Source organism: Trachurus trachurus (assembly GCF_905171665.1).
Source record: "Trachurus trachurus genome assembly, chromosome: 8".
Classification (NCBI taxonomy): Eukaryota; Metazoa; Chordata; class Actinopteri; order Carangiformes; family Carangidae; genus Trachurus; species Trachurus trachurus.
Window position 1 is genome coordinate 27,885,003 of NC_139905.1, and position 20,630 is coordinate 27,905,632.

The following is a 20,630-nucleotide window of genomic DNA, read 5'->3' on the forward strand; positions in this document are numbered from 1 at the left end:
AAACACGAGTCTCTCCGTCACTCTGCTCTGCTGTAACCCGAGGAGAAAATTTTCCTTGTGGGATACAAGTGTTATCCAATGAGGAGAGAGAACGGCATGAAGGGCTGTGTGTGCAGCCAAGGGATGCGCGTGAATGTGGTGACGTAGCACGAGGACCAATTGATGCCTGACAAGGGCGGGGGCTGCTAACTCATGGTGCGTTCAAAGAAACTCGTACTTTGTGTTTTTCCTTCCTGTGAAGTCATACCAGTTCGATCTGGTACGAGTTCACGGGTCGGAAGTTACGAGTGGCCGTTATAGGGAACTTTCACAGACAACAGGATGGTAAAAACACGAGCTACGGGTTACCTGGAACGCTACCAAGTCGTAGTTGTGACTTGAAGCTGTAACTTACGGTTTCAAAAGCCTGCCTTGAACGCAGCATTAGCCGAAACGGCCGTGAAGCTGATATCTGCTTTAAGGCTCCATTCAATTTAGTGTACCAGAGCGTTTTCTAATGAGCCACACCTGTCTTTGTTTATACTCTCTGAAAGGGTCTATAGCGCATTTCATACCAAGGCAAATCAATGTGCTTTACATAAAGACAAAACTTTTTTTTTTTTTTTTTTTTAAGAACACCATAAAACAGCATAAAAACAAAAAACACAGAGTTAAAAGCAGCAGCAAAGAAGAATTAAAAAAGTAAAATAAAAGAAAATAGATGAAGTTTAAAGTTCTTAAAAAGAGCTCAACTATAAGCACATGAAAAGAGAAATGTTTTTAACCTGGATTTAAAAGTGCTTACAGTTGGGGCTGATCTCAGTTCTGCTGGTAGTTTGTTCCACTTGTGAGCAGCATAACAGCTAAATGCTGCTTCACCATGTCTGGTTTGAACTCTGAGCTCCACTATCTGACCTGAGTCAGATCTCAGAGCTCTACTGGGTTTATACTCTACTAACATGTCATTCATGTATTCTGGACCTAAACCATTCAGTGATTTGTAGACCAGTAGCAGAACTTTGAAATCTATTCTGTAGCCGACTGGGAGCCAGTGTAAGGTCTTAAGAACCGGGGTGATGTGATCTGATCTCTCCAGATCAGACAGCTTTGTTCTGTAAAACTCGAGCTGCAGCTGTTTGACCTGCAAAAACAACACAGAAAAACAATGCACTGTCCTGAGAGATATCATAACAGTAGTAACCAAACAGTTAGAGATGAGTTTTAAAAAATGGATGAGAAAAATGTGTGTATGTGAGAGTGTGTGTGTCTGAAGATGTGCAGTATAGGTGAGGTAATACACAGCTGAGAAGGGTGTGGCAGCCAGGGCTAACACTGGCTGAGCCCGTCTGACTGGATAGTGTCCTCCTGCGTGATTGTTGTCATTGTGTATGTGTGTGTGTGTGTGTGTGTGTGTGTGTGTGTGTGTGTGTGTGTGTGTGTGTGTGTGTGTGTGTGTGTGTGTGTCAGTGATACTACGACTCTCCACAGGAATTCCAGGTGAACTAGCAGGTAATGATTATACAGAGAGCAGGTGTAACAGAGGGTCTGGGTGCCGTCACTCACCCATAAAGGCCATGCAGGAGACCAGGGTTCGAACCTCACCTGAGGCAGTCCATACCAAACACAACGCAGAGGGCCAAATTAAAGGGATAGTTCAACATTTTTACAAATTGGCCCATTGCCATAATCCCTATAGTCATAGCAGTAGGTTTGTTACCTTTAATTGTCGGTGTAAACTATTTTTAGAACAGTGGAGCAGAGCCGCCAGCTGCTCAGAGCTACGCTATGGAGGGTAATGGGATTTCTTGGTTTCCCTCATCAAACTCATGAAATACGCAATCCAAAAACTCCAAAACGCTTTCGTGGACAAATTGTGACCTGCACATGAAATAATAATGGAACGTTACGAAACAGAGCCGTTTTCGAGGTAAATGCAAAGTCTGCTTGCTGAAAAACTGTCCCTGAAGGCAACGCGCATCAGCGGTTTTGCATGAATTTACCTCTAAAACAACTCTGCCTCGTAACGTTCTGTTACTATCTCATAGCGTGGTGAATGTGCAGATCACAATTTGTCCACGAGAGCGTTTTGGAGTTGTTGGATTGTGTATTTGATGAGTTTGATGAGGGAAACCAAGAAATCCCATTAGCCTCTGTAGCGTAGCTCTGAGAAGCTCTGGGCTCCGCTCCGCCATTCTCTTGTGTGAGAATCCTCTAAACTTGGCTTTGTGTTTGTGTATATCTTCTCACTTGTACCTGTTGCAACACGTCCACACCTCCACTGCTCCTTGTGCTGTTCTTGTTTGACGGTGTGAACATTTCCTTCTTCACTTGACATGCTGCATTCTTGATATTTAAAAGTACTCAAACATGGACTGTGTGTATGGACATTATGTCTTTACTCATGTGTAACCTCTCTGATTGGCTGTATTGAGTGGAGTCATTGCTTCCATCCCTCTGGAGAGGTGAAGCAGTGTCATTGAACATCTGTGCAGAAGGCCACCGCTACACCACTGTTATCAGCTGCAAGAAACAGAGTGTGTGTGTGTGTGTGTGTGTGTGTGTGTGTGTGTGTGTGTGTGTGTGTGTTTCCATGTTCTCATGTGTGATTGAGGAAACCAACAGAGTGGTGCTGGGTTCTGTCCTTTCCTGTGCTGCCTCTTCCTCTCCCTGTTCATTCTCTCACAAAGAAACAGTTAGCACCGACAGCCCAGCTCAGGTCTTCTTCATGTAGTTCATCTTCATCAGAGTGAGCAGTTCCCACTCTTCATATGGTTTGTTCTTAAAATTGTAAGACAGTGACCTTAGAGTTCATGACATCCTGACCTTTGACCCCAGGGAGTTCAAGTTCAAAGGAGTTTAACCACCGCTGCCGTCTGACTCACAGGTTCACTTCTCAATCTAGGTTTTCTCTGCAGCTGTGAAACATCATCAGTCTTCTTGGCCAGGTCTCTCTTGCAAAAGAGATCTTGGATCTCAATGGGACAAACCTGGTTAAAGCAGAAGTGAGTGATCCGGTCGTTTTCGCTAATGCTGCGTTCCAGGCTTTTGAAATCGTAAATTACAGCTTCAAGTCACAACTTACGACTTTGTAGCGTTCCAGGCAACCCACTCGTGTTTTTCCGACCTGTTTTACCGGTGAAAGTCACTATAATGGCCACTCGTAACTTCCGACCGGTGAACTCGTACCAGATCGAACTGGTACCACTTCACGGTCGGAAAAATACGAGTTTCCTTGAACGCACCATAACAGTCCTCGTCGCTACGTCACCACATTCACGGCGTTCCTTGGCTGCACACACAGCCCTGCATGCCGTTCTCTCTCCTCATTGGATAAAAACTGTAGGATACGATAAATGTTTTCTCTTCGGCTCAGAGCAGAGCAGAGGGACTGAGAGACCCGTGTTTCAGACCAAACACTCTATGTAAGTGATTGCTGTCGGAAGATATAACTATTTAAGACTTATATTAACACAAATATATCACTCACTTCTGCTTTAAGTTACCAGTTTGAAAAAAAGATTACACAAAGGAATGAAATATGAAGTTTATTCAACAATGTCCATTGTTAACATAAAAAAACATTTAATACACAACTTGTAACCTCCTTGTATGACGTCGGTCTGAAGGAAGTGCCGGCTGCAGACGGTGGTGCTCTTTTTTATTATAGTAAGGGCAACATATGAAAATCTGGGAACTAAATCCTTACCAAGAAATTTCTTCACAATTGTCTTTAGGAACGTGTGTAATATCATGTCTTAAAATGTTGAAATTCAACTCCTGTGGGAAACCCCCTAAAAAACTACTCAAAGTTGGGGTACCCGTAACTGGATTTTTGAACATTCCGATATGTTAAATTTGGCCTTAAGTTACTTGTGAGGGGTCAAACTAGGGGTTTTTCATGATTCTGAGTTGATCGCAAACATTAGTTTTATGCCCAAAACACTCCTTGGTGGAGAAAAAAACAGCCACACCCACTTTTCTTGTTCATCGGAACCCCCACTACCACCAATAGAATGTATTGCAGAGCCATTCCTTATCATTGCAGAGGTTGTGTTACATAATACTACTAAATACTCAATATAATGTAACTTCTATCCTTTTTTCTAAAGGACATTATACAGACCCTCCAGGATTTTATGATTATCACAATTGCAACTATTAATGCAAATTCAATCATGAATTCTTTGGCCTTGCCACTGCAACTTTTCAGCAAATTTGCTATCATAGACCGCTGTGGCTACTAGCTGTTTTCAGCTGTGGCCACAGTGTTTCCATTACCTTTTTTTTGCATGTCTGTGTTTTTATTACTAGTTATTGTTATTGATTACATGCATAAGAAACTTAAAAATTGTGGTAACACTTTATTTGATGCCTATCTCTATAATGCATTATTATCATATTTATAATGAGTTATAATACAGTTATAGCACTGTATAACTATAGTTATAAACACTCATAAATGATCATAATGCTTTATAACAATAATCATAACACACTATAAAGCATTTTATCATGACTAATAAGGTCAGGTATTATAATACGTTATAATTGTTAGTAACTCACTGATAATGCCCACATTTATGCATTATAAATATAGTTATAATGTGTTGTAATTGGCTTATAGTCATGTATAACTATCATAATAAACACTCATAAATGATCATAAGGCTTTATAACAATAAGCATAACACATCATAGAGCATTATAACTCTCTTATAATACTTTATAAAATGCTCTATAATGTGTTATGCTAAATGTTATAAAGCCTTATGATAATTTATGAGTATTTATAATGATGGTTATACATGACTATAAGCCAATTACAACACATTATAACTATATTTATAATGCATAAATGTGGGCATTATCAGTGAGTTACTAACAAATATAATGTATTATAATACCTGACCTTATAAGTCACAATAAAATGTTTTATAGTGTTATGATTATTGTTATGAAGTATTGATTATTGTTATAAAATATTATGATCATTTATGAATGTTTATAATTGTAGTTATACAATGCTATAACCACATTGAACTCATTATAAGTATGGTTATAATGCATTATAGAGATAGGCGTCAAAGTCTTACCAAAATGGTTATTAGTTGGCTAACAGTAAATAATATGGTTAGTTAGCCAACTCCAATGTGCGACTGAATCTGATGACCATCTGACCATTTTATTTACCTAAATGCTAGCTGACTGCCCCATTAGCTATCAAACTAGGATAACATGGTGTAGGGCTATTGTCTTCACAAGGATTTTTGCAGTTAGGTTTAGGCGGTGATCTACTATACTCAATAGAATACATTAGAGATACAGTAAGCTATTCCTGTGCATGACAGAGGTTTTCTTTAATGTCACAAAAAAACTTCTACTATTACTACTGAATACTTAATATAACTTATATTCTACCTTTTTACATTGTTGGACATTAATCTAGCACATACGTCAATCTCATGTCAAAAACCTGGGGGCCAGATCTGTCCTGCGATACACTTTTATATGGCCTTCAAGAAAAATATTATGTTAATAATGGCCCACCAATATAGCATTCACATTACTCACATTACAAATCCCATAATACACTACAACAGCTACCATACGGTCATGACCAAGCAATAGGCCCAAGCTGGAATGAACAAGTTTGTGACACACTGCAACATCTTTTTCCATTCTTCAAAAACGACCTCTTAGAGCCTGGATGCTCGATGGAGATTGATGCTCAGTGTGTGTGCAGATAAACATTACCATGTTTGCAATCAATGTAGCACCACTGTGTATTTTTTGTGCTTTCCCTATCTTCATTTCGAACAAACTTGTTTCAGTTGTTGCTGGTATGTGAAATCTGGTGCATGTCCACTGTCTTTTCTCTCTCGCTGCTTGCTACCGATCCGCATAATAAATTACATTTATAATAACTTTTAAAATAAATTTAGCGACACCACAAAATCCTGGAGGGTCTGTATAATGTCCTATAGAAAAAAAGGTAGAATAAATGTTACATATATTGAGTATTTAGTAATATTATAAACCTCTGCAATGATAAGGAATGGCTTCTCTGCAATACATTCTATTGGTGGTAGTGGGGGTTCCGATGAACAAGAAAAGTGGGTGTGGCTGTTTTTTTCTCCACCAAGGAGTGTTTTGGGCATAAAACTAATGTTTGCGATCAACTCAGAATCATGAAAAACCCCAAGTTTGACCCCTCACAAGTTACTTAAGGCCAAATTTAACATTTCGGAATGTTCAAAAATCCAGTTACGGGTACCCCAACTTTGAGTAGTTTTTTAGGGGGTTTCCCACAGGAGTTGAATTTCAACATTTTAAGACATGATATTACACATGTTCCTAAAGACAATTGTGAAGAAATTTCTTGGTAAGGATTTAGTTCCCAGATTGGTCAAATATCTGCTAAAATGCCCTTACTATTATTAGGTTTTTTCTTTTAATATTGTGAATCCACTTCTTTCTTTGGTCCACATAGGGCATTCAGGAACACAGAAAAAGCTGTGGTTGCTAGCACTTCACCTTCTTTTCCCTGTCTTTACTCGACATTTTTCAAACATAAAACATAAAAGCGATAAAAAACATTATACATTACATACAACATAAAAGAGACTATAACGTTATAACTACCTGTAGCAAAAGAACGCGTAGAAGTAGCTGGCTGTGGTCTGTTTGATTTGTTTTTACCGCGCGTTGTGCTTGTCAGAATCTAAGCGGAAGTGGAGTTACCCGTTTTCCGGTTTGGTCATGTGACCCTCGGCATAGAGCCTATTAATGGTGGAAATGCTGGGCGAGCCGACCAGCGTTTCCCTACTTTCGGTTTCGCTAACGCTGCCCGGCAGGTCATGAGAATAACGTCGCCGAATCACCGTTTATGGTCGGAACTACGACAGTATCTGATCGTCTTCAAACCTCTGACTTTTATTATTGATGAATGAAAACATTCTGGGCACGTCCATCTTGCGCCAGTCCAAGAATTTCACCATGCGCGCGGAGGCTCATGGTAAATGTAGTATGAAAACACTTGCCTTTCCAAAACTCCTCGTTGTCCCTTTAATCTTTGAGTTGAAACGTAAAATTTGTTGCTGCTCTCTAATCTGGGAGGAAGAAGCAGAATAAATATGTGATTTGCTGCATAATTTACCAGATGGCTAACCTCTAATGCTAGCCTCCAGTTTACATCCAATCCACCTATAGCACGCTAGTGGAAGTCTGACCCCGATGACCTTGAGCCATCTCCTTTCTCCTGGGTCAAGCCTGGTTTAGTCATCCCAGCTGACAGTAAGCCTGGTCCTGGGTCTGTTTCTAAGTGTTCTCCGGCCTGGTTTGAGCATCAATTGCTGAATCTTGTGTTCTGCTTCTGTTGTGCTTCAGCTTCCCTGTTCATGGACCCCGCCTTCAGGTTACCTCATACATACATATGATTGCAATTTGGAAATGAGGGAGTAGTGTAGTTCCTAGAGGAGATAGATGACTTCAGCCAACAACATTTAGAGATGAATGTATCAGGTTTTAGACAGTAGAGATCAATGAGAGGGACAAAACCAGAACATCCACCATAATGAAATGGATTGTTGTGTAAAGGGCTAAATGTGACTTCACTGTGCTTAGATCCATCGTATCATCATCAGAGGCCAACAGAGATATACACAATACCCCCCCCCCCACACACACACACACACACACACGTGCGCACACTAATCTCATCACCACAGCATTCCTTCTTGCATTCTTCAGTGTCCTTAACCAAATAACAGGCCATGGCTAACTAAAATCACTGATGAATCAATGACCTCTCTTGTAAACACACAGCTCGCCCAAACTACAACCTGACGCTACAGTACAGGATTAACTCATTCATGTGTCCACCGTGCAATGAACATTTTCAGCAGTTATTGATTCATTAGACATCATCAGATACCACTATAATGCTGAACTGTAAAGCAATTATCACGTGTAAAATTGTCTGAATGAATGAAACTTCAAAGTGGATCAAATCGATTGTGGGGTTTATCTTTGTCATCAAAGTTTTTGATTGCAACATCAACACCAATGTGCCAGAGCTGGGCTGCCTCTGTGATGAAAGGTGAAGCATTCCAACAGGGTGTAGCCGGTGAGGTTGGTCCAGGTTCACCACTGATGGAATGTATGGCTGGACTGTAGAACCGGTACGGCAGCATTCTGATCATCAGCGTGGGCATGAATCAGCCAACAGGAAGGGCTGAGGCACTGCCTGATGGAGACCCCGGGGGTGGTCCAGCGTGTTTATCTCTCACTATAGCTGCTGCAGGGCAGCGTGGAGCAGCATTACACTCAGGAGCAGGTTTTTATCTGCTTACATTTCAGAGGTTCTGTTCTGAACTATGACTTCTGTGAGGGAGGAGGACGCAGCTCCACATACACACACACTTTTGTGATTGTTATCCGCTCCACAACAGGACAACCAGAGCAGTTCAGACACTGTGTTCTCCTGCTGCTGGCCGGAGTTCCCCCTCCCAGGCACGCTGGGAGATGTAGCTCAGGGGGGTTCCTCCGCTGTCAGCTGCTTTGGCTGCTTTGGAAGCACAAAAGTACATTTTAGTTGCCTTTTTTTTTTTTTTTTTAAACAAAATATTATTGTAAATCATATATACTCAACTTTGTAAAGAGTTAAAGGTACATTGTGTAGGAATTACTCCCATCTAGCGTTGTGGTTGTATATCGCAAGCAACTCAATCGTATTTTTCATGCTGCATTCACATGAAATTGGGCAGACGGCAGACGGACGACAGCCGCTGCACGTAACGGCATAAACAAGCCTCTATGTAAACAAGTGGTCCGTCAGCACGAGGCAAAACAATACACGTGACAATATGTTGTCATGGCGATGTCGTATTGTTTACCTGACCCACGTTTTAGCAGCTTTCTCTCGACTTCTGTGACTAAAATGACATCTGGTTTGTTACCGACGGCCGTCTGCCCGACTGCAGGTGAATGCAGCATCAGTGTAACGCTCCATTCCTCCTCACTGCGTTACCGCGGTGACTTTTCACAGACGCCACCTCCACCTGAGCCGACAGCTCCGGTGTCTCCGCTGAGTTTCCGTGGTTTCCTACCGTCACGCTGCCACTGAACGTAAAAACATGGCGACACCACATGGCAGCCAGCACCGAGCTTACCCGCTCCATGTAGATATGAATGATATGAACGGCTAATTCAGAGCTGAAAGGAACACTTCAGTTTGTTGATGGGGGGGATTATTGATTAATGAAAAACAGACTTTTGAACCAAATAATCGACTTTCGTGAATAGATAACAGGAGAAGTTACACAATGGCCCTTTAAGATCAGTGAAATAAAGCACAAGGCCAGTAAACACATGATCAATGTGGGGATGAACATACAATTGTAAATCAATGTGTGACATTTCAGCAGCTCTAAAAGAAAAAAAAGAGGCAACATAGAAGGAGAGTGGAATCACAGGTGGACTGTGTTTAAACCCTTCCAAGTTTGTCATGTTTTGTTATGGTGCTGAATCAAAAATGAAAAAATGTTTTCCTCCTCACCAGTCAACGCTGAGCACCTCATAATGCAGTGGTTGGTTCCCAACTTATTTGGCTCGTGACCCCATTTTGACATCACAAATTTCTAGCGACCCCGCGATCATGTGCAGTCACGTGATTGCGGCTGTCAATCAAGATGCGCCAGCAGATATTTTTATATGCTGCATTTTATTTGAACTCGATTTATATTCGAGAAAGTGAAATTATAGAATACCATTGTTTAGGATTGTGTGTGGTGTTTTTAATCATAATTTTAAAAATAATAATAAATTAGTTTAAAAAATATATTTTTTATCAGTAACCTTTTCTCAATTACTAGACATTTCAGGCGACCTCATTTGGATTCCAGGCGACCCCACGTGGGGTCCCGACCCCAAGGTTGAAAAACAAGGAACAACAGTAGCAGAAGAAGCTCTGCAAGTGGAAATAAAGAATAGCTGTGGAAGCAGTGTGGAGGTAAAAGAGCTGCTTCTATTTTCGAGTGAATCTGGAGTGAAAGTGTGGTAGCCTAGTTTTTTTCTCGCATTGGATAATGCAGGCGCACAAATTATGCGTCACGTTGCTCACGATTCATCAGCCAATGATATTGGATCCGTCATCCGTCAATCAAACGTCTGAGAAAAACGAGGAGACTAGTCCACATTGAACATTGAATATCCCGCCCGTTCGATAATGCCCAATCAAATTTGTTTTCCTTACTTGGGTAAACTCGTGCGGCAACTCGTGGAAACCCGTGGAAGGAGGGTGACAAACATGGACATTTCTGAATACCTTTAAAGCTCAGCTCACTCTGAGAATGTCCAGGCTGAATGGACTGCAGTTGTGGACACTGTGTGGACAAGATCGGTGGACTCTGACAGGTTACACCTGTAGGAAGTGGATAAAAATGACACTGTGTGTTCTTCCTACAGCTACACCTTGTGCCCTGCCCCTGGCTCACTCTGTAGTTTGTGCCCAGTAGGATTCTATGTGATTGGCATCAGACATTTATTCAGGCCTATATCTTTCAACTAGTACAGAAGGAAAGCGTAGACAGGTGATACTGGGTGGTTGAATGTGTGCAGGAGTGACATGAAAAAGGGAAGTGCATACTTTCCTTGGAGTCCACATTCCTCAGGGAGGTGTGCCCTGGGTAAGTGAGAGGTGTGTCTGTGCTGTCACCAGAGCTTTATTACCTGGAGGAGGTGGGTTCGCTGCTGGAATGACAGGTATGACACCCATGGAGCTTTGGACACATTGCTGCCCAGGGTGGTGCCATGGAGTGGTGGGGTTTCTCAGGTGACTGTTGCATTGTGGAGGGCCCAGGTTTACACTCAAGTTCTGTTTATGTTGCTCTGCTGTAGTTTTAAATGTTGTTGAACTTCAGTTTGACCTGTGGAAACTGTGAGATCTGAATTTAAGGTTCCACAGGTTTGAATTCTTCCCTGCAACATAATATTGTTTGTGTGTACAAACTGTAAATGTCAAGCCAGCGGCTTTTCTGGATCATTGTCAGTGAATGGTGCAGGGTGTGGAACATGTCATTCCAGACTCACATCACTGCTCAGGTGTGGCGAACAGACGCCGATACAGACGCAGCAAATATGTTGATGGAGTTACAAACTGTAACAACATACCATTCCTTGTTCTTAGTAACACAAATCCATTATTATGTTGATACTAAAAGTCTTTATACTTGTGTTAAGGAAACTCTTGAAAACTGAAACGATCAGAATGTGAAGCCTGAACCTCTCACTGTTTACTTTCTACTACTTAAAAAAAACAACTTTATAGATTATGAATGAATGAATGAATGAATGAATGAATGAATGTATTTATTTATTTATTTATTTCGAACATGAAAAATTAATTTTAAAAACAAAAAAATACAAACAATAGAGCAGTGTCCGAGTTTATAGTAGTAGTTATATAATTCAATTAATACACCCAGCATCTTTATTTCTACCAAAAAATAATACACAACACTTTTAGTATTAACTAAACAAGCTTTGTAGGGTCACAGTACCCAGGGTTGACAGAAAACAATATTTTGTACCAAATCAACAAAGCCACTGAAAACTCACACTGTTGTAGTCACAAGGACTTAGTCACTAGAAACACCTGTCTCTCAATGTAAAGCTTGTTATGCAAAGTGTGATGTTTGAAAGGTGAAGCAAGTCCCTTTAAATTATTTGTAGCAGAGTTCTTTCATCGCTGTTGAGGCAGGGTGAAGGGTGTGTGCTCTCAATGACAGGAGTGCCCCGCTCTTCAGGTTTCAGACAAAGACATTTCTGCCATACATCCATGCAGGTGTTTCTACAAACAACACATCAAAACTATGCCCAGCCCTCGGCTGCTTTGCATTTTTAAAAAGCGTTTGTTGGCATCTAAGAGATGCCACCCTGCTCTAATGTCCTCCACTCAATCAACACTCCTGGAATTCCAAGGAAGTGCTTTGCTTCTATGTTTATTTTCAAGTTGTGCATTTCTCCACTTTCTCACCTTATTGACCTTACTCACCTTACCTTTTTTGTTGTTGTTGGATGTAACATAGCGTTTGTAAATATTGTTTCTAATCACTGTACATATTTTCTATTCATTTGCATCAGTGGTGTAGTCTAATTAGTTGTAATGGGTATACTGATTTTTAGGTGAATACCTACACTGTTCATACCTGGCTGTATCATAGACTATAACTAAATAGTTGTGTTGTAGGCAAGGCAGCTTCACTGTATCTATATAGCACATTTCATACCAAGGGGCAACTCAATGTGCTTCACATAAAAAACTTTTTTTTGTAATAGGAAACAGAAAAAACAGAACCACCAAGAACAGCCTTTGGATAAGCAGAACAACCAGTCATCTCTCACCCTTTCTGTAAAGCATATTTTGATGCATACAAACAACATTTGAAGCCTGAATTGAATATTTATTAGCAGATACTGGCCATCAGGTGTTAAAGGTACAGTCCCAGGCGGCTGGATTTAGTGGACTAACAATTTTTTTTTTTTTTTCGAATTGCACACCCGCCCCTCCATCCAATCAGGAATCACAAAAACCACGCCCCCGTTTAATCCAGAGTCTGTGGTCAGTTTATAACGCTTGTTAGGAAATTTGCTCCGATGTTTGTTTTGGGAGAAGTGCAGAGTCTGTGGGAGCAACCGGAGCGACCGGGGACCGTGGCAGCGACTGTCACAGCGGCAGCAGCCGCTCTACTGAGCTGATCTGCCGGGGCCAACCTCCATCGTCATCCCGGGGGAGAAAACGAGCCAAGTAACTTCTGACGGTCTTTCATACTTTCAATAAAAGTGTTAGGTTTTTTGGGTGGTGGTTGACTAGGAGGTGCAGTTGGAGGTCGGAAAATCGGCTGGTCCTTCGGCTGTGCCATGACGAATGCCTAGCTTGCTAGCTGCGAGCTGGCTGGCTGTGATGTGCTGTCAAACAGTGTAGCTACAATCAAAGTGCTTGCATACTAGAGCGCATGCGCAGAACAGCATGCACATTGACTGACAGACGGGCCATCCAACCAAAGTTGTCTGAGACTAATTTGATTGGTCGGCCAAATTTTAGCCCCTACTCCTTACACAGCTGACCAAATTTCGTCATTGATACGTCAAATCATCAATTACTCTCTAATACTTAACCGATATACTCAGATTTTTATATTTTGGCCACAAAATGAGCCGCCCGGGATGGTACCTTTAATTATTGGACAAATCCCAAAAGGTGACACTTTAACCCCCTCCTAATTATTGGACAGCCCTGCCCGCTCCTGCCACATAAGGAAGCCCCTGTACCAGCAGAACATAAAGCCCCCAAAACCCAGCAAAGCCACTCTGACAGGAAACTGCTGCTCTGTGTGTCCAGACCGCTAAGCCACACAGAGCCATCCCTGCTGCTGGTGGCCAAACCAACCACATACACACACACTCTCAAAATTCACTATACACTAATAATGTGAAATGTAATACAGAGTGTTGATTCTGATCCTGATTGAAACATATTTAATATTCCCTGTGTGATGTTTTTATGCATTTCATCAAGGCTTAAGATCAGAGGTTTGTTTTTGAAGAAGACGGGAAACTAATTGAAGAAATAGAAATTGAAACACTTTTTCTAAAATATGTATTTGAAGAGACTGAATTTGTATGTATGTATGTATGTATGTATGTATGTATGTATGTATGTATGTATGTATGTATGTATGTATGTATGTATGTATGTATGTATGTATGTATGTATGTATGTATGTATGTATGTGTAAGTAGGCTATTCTTCCTCTGGCCATTGAGGTTGGTCGTTTCAAAAATATTCCAGAGGAGAGTGTGAAATGTGTGAGTTGGATGAAGTGTAAAGTGAGTCTCATTTCCTTTTATATTGTACAAAGTATGATCATTTGAGAGAGGTATTAGCTATTTCATGAAATCTGTGGACAAAACCCTGAAATATTCTGGTGCTCTGATGAGCAGAAGTTGGAGTGGTTGTTTAATTTCAATGTGTTTATTTCATTTCTGGAAAAGAAGACAGGAACATTTGTTTAATTAATTTGTTATTATTTCCTTTGAACCTTGAACCGGATAATGGTTTTGAACCCATGTTTGTTTTATTATTTCTTCGTTGATGATGTGCTCTGGTCCTGGTTTGTTTTCTTGGTGTTTTATAAGCCCATGCGGGCTGGGCATACAGAAGAATGCATGACACATAAAAGTCATTCATTCATTCATTCCAGTCTTGACCTTCTCCTCTACACACATGATAAATGCTGTTCCTATTCCTCAAACTTTCACTTTTACCTGAAAATCTGTGGTTTAGCACTGCTCAGCCTGTGTGGGGTATCTGAGGACTCAAAGGCAGCATTTCACTCCTGACCCCCCTCTTGACCTTGGGAATCAAACCAGCCCCTTCCTTTCAAAGGTCAAAGACGAGAGTCAGAGCAGTTACACCATATTCCTCCACTTTCCATCCCTGAAGCCTACAGTGTGAGCAAACCGCTCCTCACACTATTATGTCACCTGAACAGTGAGTGAGTGAGTGACAGACTTAGGCTACACCTGCTGGAGTAAACCTGCTTGGTGAGGTTTAGACTAGAGGACATGATGTAGCAGACCTTTAATGTCCCAAAAATGACAAAATCTCATTTTTGACAAATGAGTTACACCCCATTTAAAAATGTTCTGCCTTAGGTTATTAAAAGGCCATTCTGAAAGGAAAATTACAAGACTGCTCTTCAGATTGCAGTTTACTACTGAGTGAGTCGAGTGGTGCTTAACCCCTCTGTTAGGTTGTCATAACATCTCTACCAAAACATTACTGGTGATTTAGCTGTCCTGGCCTTTCCTGCAGCGCCACCATCAGGCAATTTTTTTCCCCGAAACCACACAAGAATATAATATAGTTTTCAGTGAACTGAAGTCTGTCAGCATATTTGTTACTGGTTCCAGTAAAAGTGCACAGATGTGTCTGTACAGCAAGTATCCAAACACATGTGTATCTCTGTTACAATAGGCCAGAAAAACCTGCCTTCCTGACACAACACACACTGTAGTGTAGGTTACCCATGACCACTGAGAGCTCAGTAGGTCAAGAACGAGTCTCCATGTAACATTTGGCCCTTCCACCCTCTTCACTCTTTAAAGCTCTCTGTCTTATACTTTGGCTTCTCAAATAACACTCTGCAGAGATTCACTACTTGCAGCATCAGTGTAACGCTCCATTCCTCCTCACTGCATTACAGCGGTGACTTTTCACAGACGCCACCTCGACCTGAGCCGACAGCTCCGGTGTCTGAACGTAAAGACATGGCGACACGACATGGCAGCCAGCACCGAGCTTGCCCGCTCCATGTAGATATGAACGATATGAACAGCAAAGTAAGAGCTTACCAGAACACTTCAGTTTGTTGATGGGGGGATTACTGATTAATGAAAAACATACGATTGAACAAAATAATCGATCGATTTTCGTGAATAGATAACAGGTGAAGTTAAACAATGTCACTTTAAATTTAAAAAAAAAAAAAAAAAAAAAAAACTCAATTTGACTCCGCTGTGTTGTATTTGCCTCAAGCTGAAGTCACTTTGTATCAATACATTTGAAGTTTGTAAATCATATCATAGAAGTGCACACAACAACTCTTCAACAGTGTTGGCAGCATGTTGCAGTTGTGTGTTGTGACAGCAGGTCTTTCCTGAGGAAGAGTTACAGAAGTAGTCATACAGACTGTCCAGAAGAGGGCGGTGTGCTACCAGCTGTCTGAACAGACTCACTGGTCTGACTCTGTTCAGATCATTTCACAGCTGTACTACCATGTCGGACCTGCAGGAGCTTTAGTCTGGTACTGAGGTTGACTGGATCCACCTGCTGTGATCACAACTGGAGTATGACCATAGACTGTAAAAATAAGAGTATGACAGATTCAGGATCAGGTTGCACATTTGTCATATTCGACAAATAGATCACACACTCTTGCACAGTACATTCTGAAAGTCTTCAGACCCTTTCACTTGTTCACATTTCTTTATGATGCAGTTTTATAAGATTGTTTAAATTGTCTTGAAGTGAAACAGATGTGTTCTGTTCATTTTGGATCTGATGTGACGTCACACTTTTTAAACATCTGGATTATTAGCTCTTCTCTGCAGATTCTCACAAACTCTGTCAGGTTGGATGTGGACAGATGTTTTGAGGTTTCTCCAGATGCTGGATCAGGTTCAGGTCAGGACTCGGTCCGGTCCACTGAAGGACGTTCACAGAGTTGTCTCTGATCCGTCCCTGTGTCCTTCTGTCACGCCACTCTGGGACCCTGCCAACCCATCTCACAGCCAAGTTCATGATACCAATAATATTAAAGGAATAGTTCACTCAAAATTCAAATTTCACTCATTATCTGCTCACCCTCATGTGGACTAAGGGCTGGGAGAAGTTTCAGAGTTATCCGTGGCTTCTCTGAGTTACGGGGGGTCTCGGCGTAGCAGTGCATGTCCATATAACGGTTGCAAATGGATACCAACTGTCTTCGTAACAAAAAGACACACCAAAAAACATTCAAATACCTCCATGCTGCTCGTATGTAATGTCCGTCTTGTATTGAAGCCCTGAAATGCGAAATTGTTCAGAAATCGCGCGAGATTTGGACGGACCAGGAAGAGACTTATTACATTTTTTTCGGAACAATTTCGCATTTCGGGGCTTCAATACAAGACGGACATTACATACGAGCAGCATGGAGGTTTTTGGATGTTTTTTGGTGAGTTTTTTTGTTTTACGAAGACAGTTGGTATCCATTTGCAACCGTTATATTGACATGCACTGCTATGCCGAGACCCCACAGATAACTCTGAAACTTCTCCCAGCCCTTAGTCGACATGAGGGTGAGTAGATAATGAGTGCAATTTGAATTTTGGGTGAACTATTCTTTTAATGATGAGGAATAGTACAGTACAAAGTAGATTTATCATCAGGAAAAATATATGGATAAATAAACAATTAAATGGTAACCAAATGAATACCTGCCGTTACTGAATGTAGCCTACAACACACACATTGAATTGCTGAAGCCAGCTGACATCGGAGGAGAGGTATACACCCTGGATAGATGACTATATATCTCAGGTCTGACATATAGAGACAAACAAGCACTCACTTTAATACCTACAGGGGATTTAGGGCCTGCTTGTCTCTGGACTGTGGGAGGACACCGGCGGAGTACCTGGAGGAAACCCAGGAAGTGTGCACTCAGCCGGAAGAGTGCAGCCACAGTAGACCAATGCTCCTTCATATAAATGTCCACATATTTGCACATACTGCATGTATAAATATAGGACATCAAATGAGGAACAGACATTTGCAAAGTGTGGCGGAAGTGTGGTGTATGGCACAATATTAAATAAGGGGAAACTAAAGATAACTAAAGAGGGACCAACAACGCCACCTGGGGACTTGCACCCCAGGATGTAAAGAACTGAGAAATGAAACTGCTGTAATGCAGAAAATATAAGGGCACGGGTTTGAGAGAGAGACAGTAAGTAAATTAAATATTTTATTGCAATAATAATAAAATCAAGAATAAACCTAAGAAAAATTTGAGCTGTTAAGGAACAAGGAGAAACACAAGATGAGTTTAACAAAATCATTTTATTAACAGAAATAATCTAAAAGGCCGGCTAAACAAACACTCAACTAATAACAGAAACTAAAATCAGTGGGCTGGGGCCTGAGTGGGAGGCAGACTACTAGGTACGTGCCAAAAACATGCACTAAAGGTGACCCAGTGTCTATACTTGCATGCAACGGGAGCAGGGGTGCAGATCCGATGCCAGGATTGGGGGGGACACAAAAGTGATTTTTTTTTTGCCCATATGCAACTCATACCATGCCGCCATAAATCACAACTCCGCAGAGGCTCGGCATATCATTCAAAAAGTACTGCACAGGGAATCATTTATTGTGCTTACCTTTCTTGTTTATTTGTCCTAAACAGCCAACAGCGTTTATCACTGCTGTTATATTAGTAAATTATCTTTCGTTCTTATCTTTCGCCTCCCACCGACACTCCTAGATCCCCAGTTCTTCTCACCATCTTCCTTTTCTCCCAGTGTATGGAATTTTATGCATGATTAATTGATATGGATGAATATCAAAATATGAAGCCCATGATGCCCAGGCAGCACTGAAAATCAAAGAAAGAAACAAAAAAAAGGAACTCCCTGAAACAAAGAGCGAAAGAAAGTTAACAAAACCAACAACCCAATTGATAAACAAAGGACTGGGCCTTGTATACTGCATTTTATCTGAGAATGTGTTTTCAGTTTGATATACTACAGTATCTATACTATATAGTATCAATTTAACAGCAGCATCAACTGTAATACGGATCTGCCAAGTCCAACTGCCTGCGGTCACCTCACCTGTCCTATATGCTACGACTGAGGCTGTACCTATGTGAGTGTATGGTTTCAGGGTTAATAGTTAGAGTCAGTGGCTCAGGAGTTAGAGGCAGTGACATGTTGGATTAACTGGATTAGCTGATCTGGGTTTATTAACCTCAGAGCTCTCCTGTGGGATTAAGGTAACAGGGGGATTGGCGTGTACACCGCCTGATAAGAAACATGGGAGATGGAGATGGAGGTTTTACTAACTCTACCTCAGCCACCACACAGGCTTTGTGCACAGGGACGGTAAACTGATTATAGCAGATGCATTATGAAAAACACAGTTTTGTATAAACACCATTAGTATGGTTTGGTCAAACAAATGAGAGAACTGCTGACAGGATGGGACTCTGCTGGTCTCAGTCTAAGTTCAAGTTTATCAGTCTGCCTTGTGTAAAAGCACCAATCGTCGCCTGCATCACCCCACTGCTGTTAACCTTCCTCTGGTCACCAGTGACCCGTTTTCAAGTTTTAAATGCATAGAAGTACCACATAAATTTGTTTATAGAATCCAGACTTTTTGACTTTGTCAGGAACCTCAATTTAAACAAAATAAAACTTTTTTTTTTATTTTCACAAAATTCTAAAATGCTCTGGTGAAAATTGTGGTGTTTGGGTCAATTTTGACCCGGTTATAATGATAAGAACAATAATTACAGTTAAAACTGAAATCATAAGTGCAAAACCAACCTTTTCATGGATAAGGAAGCCTAACAACATAACAAAGAGATGAGAAACAAATGGGATGATAAATAATTGTTTTTAGTGTGTTTTACAGCTGATTGAAGACTCTACTATTCAAAACTGACCCGAACACCATAGATGGTAGCAGAAAGCTGACAAGAGGAAGGTTCAACTGAAGCCAAGGGTCATACTGACAAAAAAGGCCCAAGGGCCCACACCCAAAAATATTAAAACCAATATTTTCATGGATAAGGAAGCCTAACAATGTAACCAAGAGAAGAAAAACAAATTGGATGAAAAAAAAAGTATTTAGTGTATTTTACAGCTGATTTAAAATACGGGTCAAAACTGACCCAAAACACCATAGATGGCAGTAAAAAGCTAACACAAGACGAAGGTTAAACCGGCCTGCCCTCCCTTCCCATGAACTAGTCTGCCATCCAGTCGTCCCATTACGTAAGCTGGCCTGCTCTCTCTGCCTTTCCTCCCACCAGAAGCTGCCTTCATCAGCTCTTGTTAACATTTCTATTTTTTTTCATAGTCTGTGTTATAAACTGTTTTCTTGTCTGTAACAACATCTATTACACGTCTGTCCGTCCTGGGTGAGGGATCCCTCCTCTGTTGCTCTTCCTGAGGTTTCTCCAATTTTTCCCTGTTAAAGAGTTTTCTATGGAGTTTGTCCTCAGTGGATGTGAGGGTCTAACGACAGAGGATGTTGTTATGATGCCATGTAAAGCCCTTTGAGACAAACTGTTTGTAAAAACGGGCTATACAAATAAAATTGCCTTGCCTAAAAGCACTGACCTATGTGGATATTGTGCTCATGAATCTTCCAGTATTCTTAAAGGGACATTGTGTAACTTCTCCTGTTATCTATTCACGAAAATCGATTATTTGGTTCAAAAGTATGTTTTTCATTAATCATTAATCCCCCCCATCAACAAACTGAAGTGTTCCTTTCAGCTCTGAATTTGCCGTTCATATCATTCATATCTACATGGAGCGGGTAAGCTCGGTGCTGGCTGCCATGTGGTGTCTCCATGTTTTTACGTTCAGTGGCAGCGTGACGGTAGGAAACCACGGAAACTCAGCGGAGACACCGGAGCTGTCGGCTCAGGTGGAGGTGGCGTCTGTGAAAAGTCACCGCGGTAACGCAGTGAGGAGGAATGGAGCGTTACACTGATGCTGCATTCACCTGCAGTCGGGCAGACGGGAAGTCGAGAGAAATGTGGGTCAGGTAAACAATATGACATCGCCATGACAACATATTGTATTGTTTTGCCTCGTGCTGATGGACCACTTGTTTACATAGAGGCTTGTTTATGCCGTAACGTGCAGCGGCTGTTGTCCGTCTGCCGTCTGCCCAATTTCACGTGAATGCAGCATGAAAAATACGAATGAGTTGCTTGTGATATACAACCGCAACGCTAGATGGGAGTAATTTCTACACAATGTACCTTTAAGCCTTGGCATTGTTACTGTAAAAACCACTAAATACAAAGTTG